This window comes from Balaenoptera borealis (genome assembly GCF_965194805.1).
Source record: "Balaenoptera borealis genome assembly, chromosome: 13".
NCBI classification, from domain to species: Eukaryota; Metazoa; Chordata; class Mammalia; order Artiodactyla; family Balaenopteridae; genus Balaenoptera; species Balaenoptera borealis.
This window is the reverse complement of record NC_138870.1, coordinates 16,182,846-16,199,453: the sequence shown is the minus strand read 5'-3', so window position 1 is coordinate 16,199,453 and position 16,608 is coordinate 16,182,846. Positions and strand designations below refer to the sequence as shown.

Genomic DNA, 16,608 nt, shown 5'->3' with positions numbered 1-16,608 from the left:
TCCCCTGCTGCCTTCTCCTCCGCATGTTCTTGACCGCAGTCTGTTCCCCCAGCCCCTCCTTTTCCATCTGCATAATTCCACCTGCTTTCTGTTTTCTAGAAATCATTCAAATCTGTTAATGTCACTCCCTCTTCTTGGGGCTGCTATGAATTTGTTCTCTCTTTTTTTGGCATAAATTATTGTCATTTCAATTAAATCTTTGCAGGAAGGGATGGTAAATATATGTATTCAATCTACCATCTTGCACTGGCGGGCAACTCACTTTGTTATAGAGCAGAAACTAACACACCATTATAAAGCAATTATACTCCAATAAAGATGTTAAAAAATAAATAAATAAATTGCCAAGACCCTTACTCTGTTATTGTTTTCCTTACGGACGTTTGAAAGATCTTCATTTCTCAAACTGCGTTTATGATAATAAATTAATTGTGATGATAAAAACATATGTTTCCCCTTAAAAAATCATTATATCTAAGGGCAAAACAGAGCTTCCAATCAGCAAAAGTAAACTATGACATCAAACTGAATTGATGCAATTCCAGGCAAGAGCAAGAAATTTGATATTTTTATTTTTTAACACAGCTATTGTGTCAGAAAATAAATTATTAATGTCAAAAGCTGATTCAGATATTCCAAATATTTATCAAACAAGAGTTACATTTTATGCACTCTGCTAGACTCTGGGTGTATTGGTGAATAAAATGCCCTCAAGGCATTTGTGGAATAGTGGGAGAGACATTAAATACACATAAGTATAAATAAAATTGTGGTCTTTTAAAGGAAAAATGTAGGTTACTATGAGGAAGCATAGTAGGAGGAGCCTAATTTAGTTTGGAGGATCAGGAAAAATCCTCTTTGGGAAGTGACATTTAAGCAGAAGCCTAAGATATTAGCTAACAGAATAGCAAGGGGAGTATTGGAGGTGATGGAACAGCAGGTCAGTTGCTCAACGGGGTAGGAATGGGCCAAGAATGGCGGAGAGAGGCCCAAGATGAGGCTGGAGAGAAGGGCAGAGACCAAATCAAAATCCTGCAGAGTCTTGGATTAATATCCTAAAAGCTGTCAAAAGGTTTTACCCTTGGCATTGATTTGACCTGGTCTGTACTTTTAAAGGTTTGCTCTTTTTAGCTTTGTGAAGAACAATTTGGTAAGGTGGTACTACCGCAGTAGTATAGGTGAGAGATGATGGTGGCATGGCTAGAAAATGGCCATGGACATTGAAAAAGGTAGATAAAATTGGAGACACACACACACTCACACATTGTATTGAATTGATAGAACTTAGTGATGGTTGTGATAGGTTTAGGAAGGGAAGTTGAATAACTTCTAGGTTTCTGATTTGGGCAACTGGTGAGATTGAAGTGCCATTTACTGAGATGAAGGATATAGAATAAGGATGAATTCTGGGGAGAAAAATTAAGAGTTCAGTTTCTAATTTTTACTTGGGAGGGAGAAAAATCCAAGTAGAAATGCTAAGAAGGCAGTGGATCTGGATCTCAGAAAAGAGATCTTGGCTAGAGATATAAATTTGGGAATTGTCATCATATAGATATTATTTAATGCCACAGGAGTGGAAGGTATCAGGGAGAAAAAGAAAAAGAGAAAAACCACACGACTAAACCCCAAGGAACCTCAACATTCAGAGGTTGGATAGAGAGGAGAAGCTGCTCTGAGAATTTGAAAAGAGTCAAAGAGGTCGAAGGAAAACCAAATGAGTTGATGTCAAGGTTTCCAAGAAAATAGAGTATTTTAAGAAGGAGGATATAAATGGTTACCCCTTTAAAATATTCCTAATATACCTTGTATGTTCAAGGATCCATATTACCTTTTTCCTGTAAAGGTTTCAGACAGAGATGAAACCACATTCTAAAGCCAAGGAGAGATTCTGGGAGTGGAGCTGGGCAGGCGGTCTTGGTGGTATGTGTCACTGGTTAATGGGAGACCAAGCAAAGAAATGTGTGTCAAGGATCTGGCTTATCTAGTGCCTCCCCCTCCTCCACACTGCTTCCCACCTCAAACATCTTTGCATCATAATCTCAACAAATATTATGCTAACATATTACTTGAAAAATTGTTGTGAAGACAATACCATTGGAGAATTTCTCAAAGAGAGAAATTTCTCCTCCTATTCCTGTCTAATATAGTGCTCTGGACCAGACTGAGAACAACTGAAACAGTTAATACAAGTAGTTTTATTTTACAAGTAGTAGGGGAAAAGAGCATTCGTTTTTAACTCAAGTTTTCTGACTGATTTTATGTGAATTTATGTGAATCAGATAAGTCTTTGACCATGTGCATCTGAACATTAGTTGAAAACTGAATATCAACTTCTCGAGTCCTTCTACCCCCGGCTAGTTTACCATACTTTATGAAGATAAGATTATAAAGTATTGTCTTTTTTTTTTTTTTTGCATGTTGTTTTTCAAATCAGCATAACAACCAAATATTACTTTTCTGAGTTTTGTAGTTGTGCAAATGTAAGAGAAAATACTAGGTGAAATCATATGAAATTGTCATTTGATTGAAAAATGGCCAAACCTGGGCAATTTCATGTAGTTCCAACTTAATACTTGACATGTGTCTAGCAGTTTATCCCAGAAATGGCTCTTTGTTTTTGTTGTTCAAATAGTCTCTCTTAGTTACTGTGAGCTATGGTAAATTAACTTGTACTAAATTTAATTTATTTTATTTTGAATTTTTATCTCCTTACATACTTTCTTTGTTAAATGGTTTCAGACAGTTCTAAGGAAGGAACTTAATCCAGAATGTAGTGAAAAGCTTTCAAGTTTTACTCATTCTTTTCTAGTCCTTTCCTTATGCCTAGGATGTAAATGGATGCGATTTCATAGAAGCTCGTCCTGTGCCTCAGAGCTATATTCTAGTATGTTCTTGAGCAGTGAAGGCAACAGCTCAGAAAGATACCTTTGGCTCTCTTGAAGGATAGTAGCTTTTATTTTATTGCTCTTCTCAGGCAAGATGATCTTTAGCTATTTTATGAGAAATTTTATAAGAGAGCAAATTTCCAGTGCTTAACCATGATCTTCTAATAAGGTCTTTCATTCTTGGTCAGAATCAGCTCTCATACTGTTGAATTTATCTTTAAAATTTTTTTATTTTTTACTTTTAAAATTTTTTATTGAAGTATAGTTCATTTACAATGTTGTGTTAATTTCTGCTGTACAGCAAAGTGATTCAGTTATACATATACATACATTCTTTTTCATATTCTTTTCCATTATGGTTTATCACAGGATATTGAATACAGTTCCCTGTATTCAGGAATCCCTGCTATATAGTAGGAACTTGTTGCTTATCCATTCTATATATGATAGTTTGCATCGGCTAACCCCAAACTCCCAGTCCATCCCTCCCCCACCCAGCCCTCTTGGCAACCACAAGTCTGTTCTCTATGTCTGTGAGTCTGTTTCTGTTTTGTAGATCGGTTCATTTGTGTCGTGTATTAGATTGCACCTATAAGTTTTATCTTTAAATTTAACTGAAGCTGGAATTGTTTTGGGGCTGCCAGATAGTAATTTAAAAAATTGTGAATAGATTCAATACTCAGTAAGATTAGATATTGATTTTATGTTTGCATGAATACACATGAAAAAAATAATTTCAAGTTTTGTTATAGTTGTAAATAGGTAAGTAGTATTCTAATTCACGGAATTTGAGTTATAGTTACTCGTGTGCATGTGTTTTAAATTTGAAAAACTGTCAATGGGAAATAAATTGAAATCGAAGTTAACAAGGGCCTGTTAGTTCCTTCCTCCTAATATAGACAAATTATTTGAAAAACCACAGAGTCCACAATCTATGGACTCTAAAATGATACACATAGTTGCATTTTCTTGAGATTGTACATGTAGTATCTTTCAGAAGGTTGGGGAAACAGAGAAAAGAATAAAGAAAATCAGAACCCTTTGTAAATTTACTACTAAGAAATAAAACCTATTAATGTTGTGTTGTGTTTTGTTTACACATATGTAACAGAACGTGGTCATTTAGACTGTCCTGATTTATTTCTTTTTTCTTTGCTGCAAATGAAAGGTGGTACACAACAATTTCTTCTTATCTTCTGGAAGGGGCTGAAGATGAAACTTTCCCTACACTCAAGAAAAGGCAAGCTATTGTTAAATATAGTTAAATAGCTTTTAATTGTTTAATTTTGTTAATTGCTTAATAATTAAAGATATGAATTGCAGGTTTAATGGGGCTTCTGGGTGTATTATAAAAGAGAAGAGGAGTGTAAGTTTTGAGGAGGGATGAAGTGCTGCTCAAGAAAGCCTGAAGAGAAAAGGTGGGCTGGGGGGATGTGTGGCATGGGATGGCAGTGGAGAAGTGAAGAGTAACAGAGATGTACCTATTAAGGTGGGACATTTTGTCCAAGGAAGGAGAGGGCCTGATTTCTGGGAAGTCTCAGATGAGTGAACCTGACAAAGGGATGCTGTAAGGGGCATTACTGAACTTACCAGGACGTGCACTGGACCTGAGTCTCTGCCCATTGATAACCCAGCCTCCTGTAGCCTCCCACAGCATTTCACCCTTTCCAGCAGGGCCAGAGAAGGGTTTGCATTCTGTCTGTAGCTAGCGTTATCACTCATTGCCCAGCAGAAGTGATCCTGTCCATGACACAAGACTTCGCTTGGTCCCTGTTTGAGTATCACATGTGAACATCCCTCCAACAGGGACCTGGGAGTCTTTCTTAGTTTGGCTTCTTCTAGAAGTAAATCCGAGATGAAGACTGAAGTACGAGTAATTTATATGAGGATGATTCCAGGAAACCCTGGTAAGAGGGTGGGAAGATGAAATAGGGGAGAGATGACAGCCAATAAAGGGATCCTAGTCAAGCAAGTAACCCCTGTAGATAACTGGAAACTCACTGAAGAACTCTAGGAAACTGCAGAACGTGTGCCTCAGGGTTATCCTCACCCCACGTGAAAGGAACTGTGGCATTTATACCCCAGTTCCCTTCAGTCATTGGTTGAATGCTGCTCCTGTGGGTTGTTAATTCTCTGACACTTCCGACCTACCACGTGTGTGGACAGAGAGGCTCTGGCCACCAGAGAGGGTCATTAGACAGTTGGAAGTCAGCTTTGTGCACTACAATGGTAAAGTTTGAGGGTGTATGGGTGGTACACTGACAATCTCTGCTACAGTCTGCCCCTTGGCACTGCTCAGATCCACTCATGCTCCATGATGAGTTCATTCCATTCTGTCATTCATTCTTCAAGGTGGCGACCAGTCACAAATGCTTAAAAATTTTTTTTCAGCAGGTGCCCTCTAAATCCCTTGAGTCCCAAACATACTTAACCTCTGTGCCTGTTTTGTAGAAGAAATTCCAGCTCGCCATGAGAGTTGGTCACTCTTGCTTGTCTAATAACTCACATTGTCTGCTGATCTATTAGCATGAACGATGAAAATGCCTGGGAGGCAGTCATAGCTTTAGGTTTAGTGGACCCTTACTTTGTCCTTTACTGTATTTCCACTCACCCAGGAACCAGGATCTTTAGTCCAGTTGACCTGAAAGCTGAAGGAGCAGTAAGCACAAACTCCTTGAATAATTTACTGGGACTAATGGTGAGAAGGGCCACGTTTACTCTCATTCCTTGGTGCCCGGACCTACTTCAATCCTAACTGTTGACACAGAGCAGCAGATAATGGCCATTCGTTCAAAATACGTACTGCATCCTAACCTCATAGGCTATTATCCATCCCATAGCAGGCGGCTCAGCTGTGCCTTTAAGATGTTGTTCAAACATCCTAAAAGGCCAATAGCTTTTGGTGTGAAGTATATGGTAGGAATGAATGTGAGCTGCTCTCCAATCCAAGCAAATGCAAACTACTTCAGATACTCTTTCCTGTAGGGAATCGAAAAGAACTCCTTCAAATCTGTAGCTTCATTCCAGACTCTGTGCTAATTTCTTCTAGTAAAGATACTACATCCAGCACTGCTCTAGTGACTAAGATTGCCATTTAGTTAAGTTTACTGCAGTCCGTTATCATTTTCTGTGACCCATGGGGATTCTGTGTGGCCTAAACTGGTAAATTACAGGGAGATTAGTTGGAGACCACCATCCTGCCTCCTTTAGGACTTTGAGGGTGACGCTAATTTGCCATTCTTTCCAGGACGTAGTATTACTTTGATTCACAGTCTTGGATGGGGAAGGGGCAGATTTAGAGACTTACAGGTTGCCTTTCTTACTATTGTAGCTCTTATTCCATAGGTTAGAGAACAGAGGTGAGGGTTATACCAACTGCTAAAATGTATCTACCATAATTATGCACTCAGACTGGGAAAACGACCACAAGAGGATTCTTGGTCCAGATCTCCAATTATTGCTTTGCCTCTGTAAGTTCCCCTTCTAACAGTGGGACTATGACGATGTTTTGAATCTCCTAATATCTCAAGAGTGTCAGCTCAGACCATGTAGCCAACTGTTCTCAAATAATCTGGGCGTTATCTTTTTTTAAAAAATAAATTTATTTATTTATTTTTGGCTGTGTTGGGTCTTGGCTGCTGTGCATGGGCTTTCTCTAGTTGCGGCGAGCAGGGGTTACTTTTCATTGCAGTGGCTTCTCTTGTTGCAGAGCACAGGCTCTAGGTGTGTGGGCTTCAGTAGTTGTGGCTCACGGGCTCTAGAGCGCAGGCTCCGTAGTTGTGGCTCACGGGCTTAGTCGCTCCGCGACATGTGGGATCTTCCCGGACCAGGGCTCAAACCCGTTTCCCCTGCATTTGCAGGCAGATTCTTAACCCCTGAGCCACCAGGGAAGTCCTCTGGGTGTTATCTTTATTGTAATGAATATCTATAGGTCCCTTTATAGAAGGATTGGGGAATTTGTTATGTTTATAATTGCTATGGTGTCACGGTGTCCTTCCTCAAGAAGTCAGACTCTTCTTCAACCAGTGGGCTTTGAGTCTGAGAATTGGCTTGGACCTGGAATCAATCTCATCCAAGGAACACTGTGATATATTAGCCATTGCCACAGATCTTTGTGGGTCAGGATTCTCTGATGCCATTTTAGACTTGTTGCTGTAATGGTTATTGTTAGTGTTGCTACTTGGCCTCTGCAATTCTAGAATCCATTCATCCGCATTGATACCACGGAGCCCAGTTGCATACCATTAACCCTACCATCAATCCTGGCTTACAGAGAACATCCAGCACTGAAATTTTCAAAAATGTCTTGTACACCTCAGTAGCATATTACTGTTTCTTTAGTGGAGAGTGTTCTCTGGCCTCCTGGGGAACATATACAGCTGATGAGTCCTCCGATTTTATGTATAATAGACACATCCTGGCATGTCCACCTTTGGACCAACCTTGGGCCCCCTTCCTTAAACATCTGGCAAGGAAGTTCTGACTTCCATCTCCTTTACTGTAGACCATCATTTTGTTCCTAGCTTCAAGTAGCTATTCCAGCAAGGTATTAGAACAGGTTACAGGTATCTATCTCTTCCAGATGTTCAATCCTGAGTCACAGGAGGGTACTCCTATATTATAAATATTTCCTTTACTCAATAGTATTTTCTGCTTCCTTTGGTTCAGTACCATTAAGATCCATTCCCAGGCATGTTCTCCCATTCCTGGCATGACGTAGTAGCCAGGTCCTCCAGTTCTTTTCATAGATAATCCCTTTCCTCCAATCAGAGAGACCCACGTTTAATCATGCTGAGACTTAACCCTAGTTATTGGCCTGGAAGTAATCAGAGGAGGTGGGAGCAAATCTTGAGGAGGCAAGTGTTATCTTGTGAGACATCTGCCATAGGTGTGGATTTTGCATGATCTGTAGACAAGAGAAAGCTGCTATCTTAGCAGGGGGATTAGACAATTTCTGCCAGCTCAGAAGATTTAGGGAAACCTAGGGGTTCAAGTTTCTCAAGTGTGTCTAACCAGATGTCCCTGTTTCAGTTTTCTGAATCCCACTCCTTCAATATCTAGGGTCTTCTCTAGACTTGCTGGACTCAACTCAGTCTCTCATTGTAATGGCTAATCTCAGATTCTAGGCTTGATATTCAGCAGCTGCTCTTTTAGCTGCAAGAGTTAAGTGTCTCTAAAGGCTGTCACGGAGGCCATCTTTTCGTTTCCTCAGTGTGCTCTGATTGATTGACCTGAGCCTGTCAATACTTTTCCTTTAGTGCATCAGTGATGTTCAACAGCAACGAACTAATCAAAAAACCTCACAGTCTTTATAATTTCTCCCTAATTCTGTGGATATTGCATAAGTGAGTGCACCCTAATCTCATCCCAGTTCACCACAGTTGAGAGTCTTCCTTATTATGATTCCACAGCTAAGTTATCACTCCCCACAATTTATCAGTATCCAATTCCAGAGTCCATGATAAGGATCTGCTTCCTAGAACCATTTGCGTCACCAGCTGTTTCAGTATGGGTTTCCACAGAAGTATAACCTGAGATGAAGACTTGGTACAATCTTTGGGGATGATCTTAAGGAAACACCAATAATGTTGAGTTATGAAGCCAGTTAGCTTTGTGGGTAACTGGAGTTTAATTCTACTGGGAGAACACAAACAGTCAGGACAGAACATGTGTCTCAGAATTGTCTCGCTGGAGGGGTGAGAAGTTGGCTTATTTATACCACCACTCTAGTCAGTCATTGGTGGAACACTGGTAGAGATGGAAATGTTAACTATCGGTCACTTCCAGCCTGTTCTAGGTGCAGGCAGAGCAGACTCTGGATGCTAGAGAAAGCCCAAAGGCAGTTGGAAGCCAAGCAGTGTAACCTGCCTTATATGACCTGAGGAAAGCTGCTGGGGTGCTGACAGTGTCTGCTCTGGGACCCAATGACTCAGCAGAGAGCCCTGGATGCCTTGTGGGCTTGTGGGTCACATGTGTATTTGGGGGTATCTGAACTCAACATGTTTGAGATCCCCAAGCTGGGACATGGCTAGATGCTGCCATATACATATACATGCTGCATGTCCAATTTTGTACCTTTTTATCACTTAACATTGTATACAGTGACTATGGTCATATTACCCAAAATATTATTAAAACCATTCTTTAGGTGCCATCAGGAGTTTCATCTTCAAATGAGAAGGCACGTTATACTCTTTAATGACCATTTTTGGAAATTAAAAAGCATGACAGAATGTTGACAAACATATTTTTATGGCTATATCTAGATACAGTTTTGAATCTGTAAGCTTAGACTGCGTCCCATATTTTAAAAATGCAAAATGCACGCCGAAGTCCAGATGTAGTTTGTACGTACTTTATCATGAGGACGGTTCCTTTTCCTCCCTGCCTCTGCTCCCTGTTTGTTCTCTCACAACTGCAGAAACGTCATCTGCATGAATGCTCCTGAGAGACAAATTGCTTCCTATCCTGGGCCTCCATCGCTTGTCTGGAGTAGCGCTTAAGAAATAATTACTTTGGGGATTTCAGAGTACTCAGACCTAATGAGTTCTTCTGGCTGTTTCTCAAGTAGTCATAGGACTTGCGACTGAGGCACCAGAAGATTGATTTGAAACATAGGAAGCAAAGATGTGATGACTATGGCACAACCAAGAAATGCAAAAGGCATTTTGTGATGCCCAACCCAATATACCGAGTTATATACTCATCAGGTGTGCAAAGCTGGGAGTTGCTAGTTTCTCATAAGTGGAGGTGGGGTGGGGTAGGGTGGCAGATAGCTGTGAACAAAATGATGGAGGGCTGTAGGGTAAACAGTGCATGCCGTACATGACCCGGCAGACCTTTAGAAACTTAATCCCCCCAAAGAGCATGCCAAGGAAGAGGGCATTCCATAATTCATATGAGGCAGCATTGAGTGTGTATAAGCTACCCGTGGAATGAGCTGGGCTCAGAGCGGCTGAAAAGCATAAAGTAACTTTGACTCGTTTCAGAAATGCCTCTTATACAGGCTCGGTGGGCTCTTCCCTCTCCCTGGTTCCTGTATGACATTTCAAGCAGGTTTCATAGTTTTAAAGCTACTTTTAGATGGATCAATTATCCCCTTGTTTTAGTGCTAAAAGCCCAGATCAGTCTAATAATCAGATGATTCCTGTCTAGTCCACTGTTTTATAAAAATAAAAAATAAGCCCAATGCATTTCAAATTCACTTACCCAGCTCAAGGCTGCTTCAGGCTTGTCAACCAGCAGTGGGAGAGCAGCTGTGGTCAGCTTCTGGCTCTTGATGTATTTCCTTCCCCTGGAAAGCGGCTGCTCTGACCCCTCCAGAGCTGGCCCAGCCAGAGAGCAGATCGGGAGCACAGGGGCCGTTTTATGAGGAAACATAAACAGCTTTTCTTCAGATAAACCTACCCCTTTCCTGTGTCTGTAGCAGGACAGCTCACTCCCAATATAGCCCCCTTTCTTCCAACTGCCATCTTTTTCCTTTAGTTTTGCCCAGTGGGAATGAGCTATTATTTTTCAAAGTCAAAGGGACACACATCAGACTTTTCCAGTGTCCTGTGATGTTCCTCTCTTCGGCTTGAGGTAATGGGGACCCACCTTCCTCCTCAGTCCCTGGGAAAGGAGAGGAGAGGTGCCATGGTAGCCCAGCAAGTCTCTCTAAAAGAAGCATTTTCTCTAGTGTCTTCATTCATTAAACCCTTGAGGTGTGAGGTAGGCTAACACTGACAGAACTGGTTTGATACTTTCCCAGCACGCCCTACATTTACTGGTGCTCTAGAATCTCACTTGAGGATTTGGGCAATACTTGCCACTTGTATTATTCTTGGTCTTTGGAAACTCAGCTGAAACTTAGATACGTGTAATTTTACCACCCATCTCCTGTGCTTTGGCGTCAGATGGGCATAGGTTTGATTGGGAGCTCTCTTGCTTGTAACTGAGCAACCTTGGACAAGTATCTTAATTTCTTTCAGCTTCAGTTCTTACTTCTGTAAAAAGGGGAAAATAATATTTCTCAGAAATAGGTTTGTGAGGAATACACATGCATGAGTTCAGGACGTGGGGCTCCTAAGATGATGAACATAATGATGGCAGGGGCTGGGTTCCCTTAGGTTCTTGAGTAGCTTCCTGCCACCACCTACTAAAGAGAAAGCTGCAGCCATTGATGAGATTTCCTGCCTACAATAATTCCCCCAGCTCTCCACTCTTAGAGTGGTGGAAATGCCTGGGCAGTGGCAGGGTGGCACTTCTAAACAGCTTCCTCCTTCAGCAGAATCTTGGGAAGAGATGAAAAGACATTAAGAGATGGTCATAGTCCGTTATTCTTTTCTCTAGTTATTCCCGTCACGTACCCATTGGAAGTGTTGGAGGAGTCCTCTCCCTGGACATTCGTTCTCTCACCAGCCTCCCTTACCAATCAGGAAGGGGGTTCAAGGAAACCCTGGCTGGTGGTGGGGTGCCAGGCAGTCTCTGCTTGCAGGGAAATTTGATGTGGCAGCTATAACTTATTATCCTTGCAGCTGCCCTGCAAATGCCAGAGAAAAGAGCTTTGTAAATAAGTGCGAGGAGCTGATAGCAAAAATTTGAGACTGCCCTGCAGTACTTCAAACACCTTTATAGGGCACTGGTTTAGTACTGGCTCGCAGAAGGGTAAGCTACCTTGAGTACTGAATTAGCATGTCCCCAGGGCATTCTTTGGCATTCTACCCAGGCTGCTAACCAAGTCCTCCATGCTTCATTTATGGAATCTGACACTATCACAGACTCCAGCAGTCTAGCTGCAGGCTCTAGTAAACTCCTAAATTAAAAGTCAACCCAGTCAAGGATATTTTGATGTCCAGGTATTTGTATGCAGCTCCCATGAGGATTAGTGCCCAAGTAACTTCTGACTTATTGAAATAAATGCAGATCCTTCTATTCTAGCTTTATGTTTTTGCACAGGAATTTTTGAAAGCTGAGATGAGATTTTTTATGTAGGTCAATCACTTTAAGAATGCTTCATTTTGCAGAAGGAGGCATATTACATATGTAAGGCACTATTCTGCAGAAAGGATAAAAATACTATCCTGAAAATAAACTATTCTCTTTGGTTTTGTGCTTTATAGCCCCCATTCTAACAGAGTCCACCTAACAGAGCCATTGAGGAAAAGGGAGAAGGAAAAACCTGTTAATGAAACAGTCATGAATAGCATTGAGGTGGACAGAGAGAGGCTTTCTCAGCTTCTTAATTCATGGATCTAGGTGGTTCATAGATCAGGTAGTTGATCAGAAGCCACCAAACATTTAACTACGGTGCTATTTTGGTGTCACAGACCAGTAGTGTGCCAACCTGTTGGCAAGATTAAAAAAAATAATGTACCTTTCAGAGCAACGCAACCAACTAAAGTTTTTATTGGTTCCTTTTTTCACCCTCATCCATGACATGCAATTTAGAGTGGAGTACTGTCCCAGTTACTCACCGGTGATGTGTAATCAATGTGCGCAGCGGCCACTCAGTCATGTGGGAGAAAACTGCATTCAGAGTCTTTGATCTTACAATGTCTGGTTAGCTATCAATTTACAGATATGGTAAAAAGAGAAAAAGAAGCAAAAACAAAAATAGAAGCAGACCTTCTGAAACTTCTGTTGTTTGTTGGTACTTTTTTGGGTGCCGGATCATTTGCTTATACTATGTTGCACTTAGAAGAGGTAAATGGCTTAGAAAAAAGGACTCAGTGGGAGTTCTACTGTTTAAATTTTGATCTGTAGGGGAAGTAAGTCATTTCATTTCAGTCTTCTCCTCTACTGCAAATTATGGCAAATGATTCCAAAAATTCCAATGGTTTGTAATATAAAATTGTAAAGCAAGCACTTTTTATGAGAAATGAGCATACTGCTAATTAAAACGCCCAACAAGAGGTTTGACATTGAACTGAAAAACTTTAGAACTGGAAGGTATCTTAGAGAACATCTATGTAAAACTTTTTCTCCTTATCTGTGTCCCTATTCTGTCAAGGGGAAAACTAAAACCCTAAGAGATGCAGTGGCTGTCCCAGTTCACAGCACAAGGTAAGAGACCGTTGTCTAATGCTTATGGCTTTTTGATTCATTATATCTAGTGGGGGAATTTTAGGACTGTGATAAGACAAACCAGTATGGAAATATCTGGGAGGGGGGCAAGGTGGGATGAACAGAGAACTGTTTCTAAAGTTCCTGTGCAGCCACAAATAGAATACTCAAGAAAACCATCTGAAAGAAGAGCCATGGTGATGTGGAGGAAGGTGAGGAAGAATTAACCCTGCCAAGATGTTAAAATATATTATAAAGCTTTACTAACTAAAAGATGTGGTACTGGTTCATAGACATATAAACCAATGGAACATACTAAATCCAAATATATATAGAAATTCTATGATAAAGTCATCTTCAATAAGTAGGGAAAATGTAGCCTATTTAATAAATGATATCGGGACAACTGGTCAGCCATCAGAAAAGCAATAAAGAGTTAAATGTAAAAAAAGAAACCCCAAACATTCTATAGAAAAAAAAAATAGTGAATGTCTTTAGAACCTTGGTGTGGAGAAGGCCTTTTTGAGTATGACACAAAATCTGAAGTCCATAAAAAGAAAAGATTGATAAATCAAAATGCATAAAAATAAATTCTATATGGTGGGACCATCAAGAGGGCCAAAAGACAAAAGAAGACCTGGTGAAAATATTAGTATTCTCATGTCACATATAGAAGAGTAACCTCCTTAATATCTAAGGACTCTTGGATGATACAGAAAGACCAACTCAGTAGAAAACTAGTCCAAAAATATGCACAGAGGTTGTACAGCAAAGGAAGTAAAAAGGACTCAAACATATTACAAAGATATTCTATATTACTCTTATTAAGTGAAATGTAAATGATATATCCACTGAAATGTACTTTTGTAATTTATTGAATTGGGAAGAATTCCAAAGATCAATGACACACTTGTGTTGCTGAGGCTGTGGAAAAACAAGCACTTTCTAACCAAATACTTTCTTTGATGATGGTGGGAAATTTAGGACAATTTAAGAAGATCTTTCAGAATCGAAAATGCATGTACCCTCTAACCCTTTAAGTAATTCCACTTGTGTGTTCTTCTACACATACTCTTGCTCAGAGTACGCAATGATTATACAGACATAAGTCACTATGTACAGTTCTATCTATCTATCTATCTATCTATCTATCTGTTTAGCTGTCTATCTATCCATTTATATTTTAAAATGTTTTTAAGGATATTCCCTTGTGAATACTAGCAAATGTGTTGAAATAAGTTGAATGTTCACCAATAGGTGACTGATTAAACAAATCATGGTATAGACATGCAATAGAATATAATACAGCTGAGGAAAAAAGTATAAAGTTCTTTGCATACGGAAATGGAAAAACCTTTCAGGAATATTAAGGAAAAAAAAAAGGCAGAGTGCAGAACATTGTATGTAGCAGGCTGCCTTTTTTTCTTTTTTGAAGATTTGTGGGAGTTGGAGGAGATGTATATCTGTATTTATTTGCTTATGCATAAAAAACTTTAGAGTTACTCACAAAGAAATAATTATAGTGGTTACATGTGACAGGTGGTAGATTAGGAACTGGCAGGATGGTGAAGGGAGTTGGAAGAAATCTTTTAAATAAATATAAGGAACAGGGAAATGTATTACCTTTTCAGTTAAATAAATGTCAAAAAGGGAGAAAATATTAGGAGAAAAAAAAATACCACCGATCCTCTGTATCAGTCAGGGTTCCAACAGAGAAACAGAACTGTAGAATATATATAAAAGGTTTGATTGCAAACAGGTGGCTTCTGTGACTGCGAGAGCTGGTTAGGCGAGTTCAGTGTCTGTACATCAGGCTGACAGGAAGAACTGGATGGAAACTCTGGGAGGAGTCTGGGAGGAGCTGATGCGGGCGAATTTCTTCTTCCTCAGGGAACTTCAGCTCTACTCTCAAAACCTTATCTGATTGGATCAGGCCAACCCAGATTATGGAGGATAATCTCCTTTACTTAGAGTCCGTTGATGGAGGATGTTAACCTCATATGTACAAAATACCTTTACAGCAACACCTAGATTAATGTTTGATTGAATAACTGGAGACTAGAGTCCAGGCAAGTTGACACATGAAACAGACCATTACACTCTGCCTCTGAAATCCAGTTGGGATTAAAGAACTGCAAGGTTGGGGCTTCCCTGGTGGCGCAGTGGTTGAGAATCTGCCTGCTAAAGCAGGGGACACGGGTTCGAGCCCTGGTCTGGGAAGATCCCATATGCCGCGGAGCAACTAGGCCCGTGAGCCACAACTACTGAGCCTGCGTGTCTGGAGCCTGTGCTCTGCAACAAGAGAGGCCACGATAGTGAGAGGCCCGCGCACCGCAATGAAGAGTGGCTCCTGCACAGAAATGAAGACCCAACACAGCCAAAAATAAATAAATAAATAAAAACATGCTAATTCATTAAAAAAAAAAAAAGAACTGCAAGGTTTGAACATGTGTAAAAACAGATTGTTTTTCCTGGATTTTCTGGGATAATCCTGGTGTCAATTTGATCACATCTAAGATGCTATTGATTGTAAGACACACCATTACTTTTTGTACCACCAATCAAGAAAAAACGTTAAACCAACATGTTATTGATTGCAAGACACATCCTTATTTCAGTGATGTTAGAATAATAAAACTATGTGTATATTAGAACTGATTAAAAAATACTCTATGCTGTGTTCTTGTTTGACCATGTGCAGCTAGACCAATGTGTCTGACCAGTCTGTTTCAATTTTGATTCAGAAAATATGATTATATTATACATAACTCATGTTTTTGGATTGTCTGCCCTGTTTTCTGGCTCAAGAACTGAAAATTAGCTCTGTCTAGAGTCTATAGGTCTGTCTCCAAAGGTGGGGAGGGGTTGGGAGGCTTTTTAGGTAGAGAGTGAAGGATGGGAGGAGAGTCCTTTGCAGACCTCTTCCTGCCCTCCTTTCTCCATCCCCATCCTAAGCCGGGAGGAGGACCACAGCAGTCTGGGGCATTGTTTGCCACACGCTGAGGGTATGTTGGCTTCTCCCATTTCCTCTTCTTCCTCTGCTGGTCAGAGACCTCAGGCCAACCTGAGGTATCTCACATGCTGAGCCTAAATATGAAAAGATTGCTTTCATATAATGATAACTATAGGAATGTGCAAATTTCACTCAATGGTTATGAAGTATACTAGCTCCTAATTAGTTTAACTGTGGGACAGAAGGGTGACAAAGCCTCCTTGCGGTCCAATTTAGAGTTACAGAAAAAAAAGTTGGGTGCCATGATTCTAGCCAGTGAGTGGAGAAATGACATCTGGAACCCCGCTGAGTCATCATAATCAGTTACAGTGGCCTACATGTCCTGAGGGAGTGGGTGGCTGGCCCCTCTATTTGCCAGGGCCAAATTTACAAGCGCCATTATGAATTAGAACTCTTATATGTTGCAGATGTTTGAACAGCATCTCACTGAGGGTAGCCTACTGTTTGTAGAAAACTGGTTCTGATTCTTAACTTCAAAAGGGCCAAAAGGGCATATCAGAACCATGCCTTGTTCAGCTTAACTCACTAATCTTTCTGTACCCTGTTTTACTCTATTTGATGGAGTCCACAGAGGAATCTTGTTTTTGATACAGTGGGTTCAACAAAGTAAGCCATGGTACAGACTGCCTTTAATGCTCAGTTAGTGGGAATATAGAGCTCAGAAAA

The 16,608-nt window shown here is 40.4% G+C and overlaps 1 long non-coding RNA gene across 1 annotated transcript in view; it reads left to right on the top strand.

The window, feature by feature from the left end:
- The window catches only part of LOC309609916, an 83,480-nt gene extending 67,781 nt beyond the window's left edge, over positions 1-15,699 (top strand). Inside the window, exon 3 of the long non-coding RNA XR_014233652.1 lies at positions 4,054-15,699. This is a non-coding gene — a long non-coding RNA (uncharacterized lncRNA). The remainder of the gene's footprint in view (positions 1-4,053) is intronic.
- The last annotated feature ends 909 nt before the right edge of the window (positions 15,700-16,608 follow it).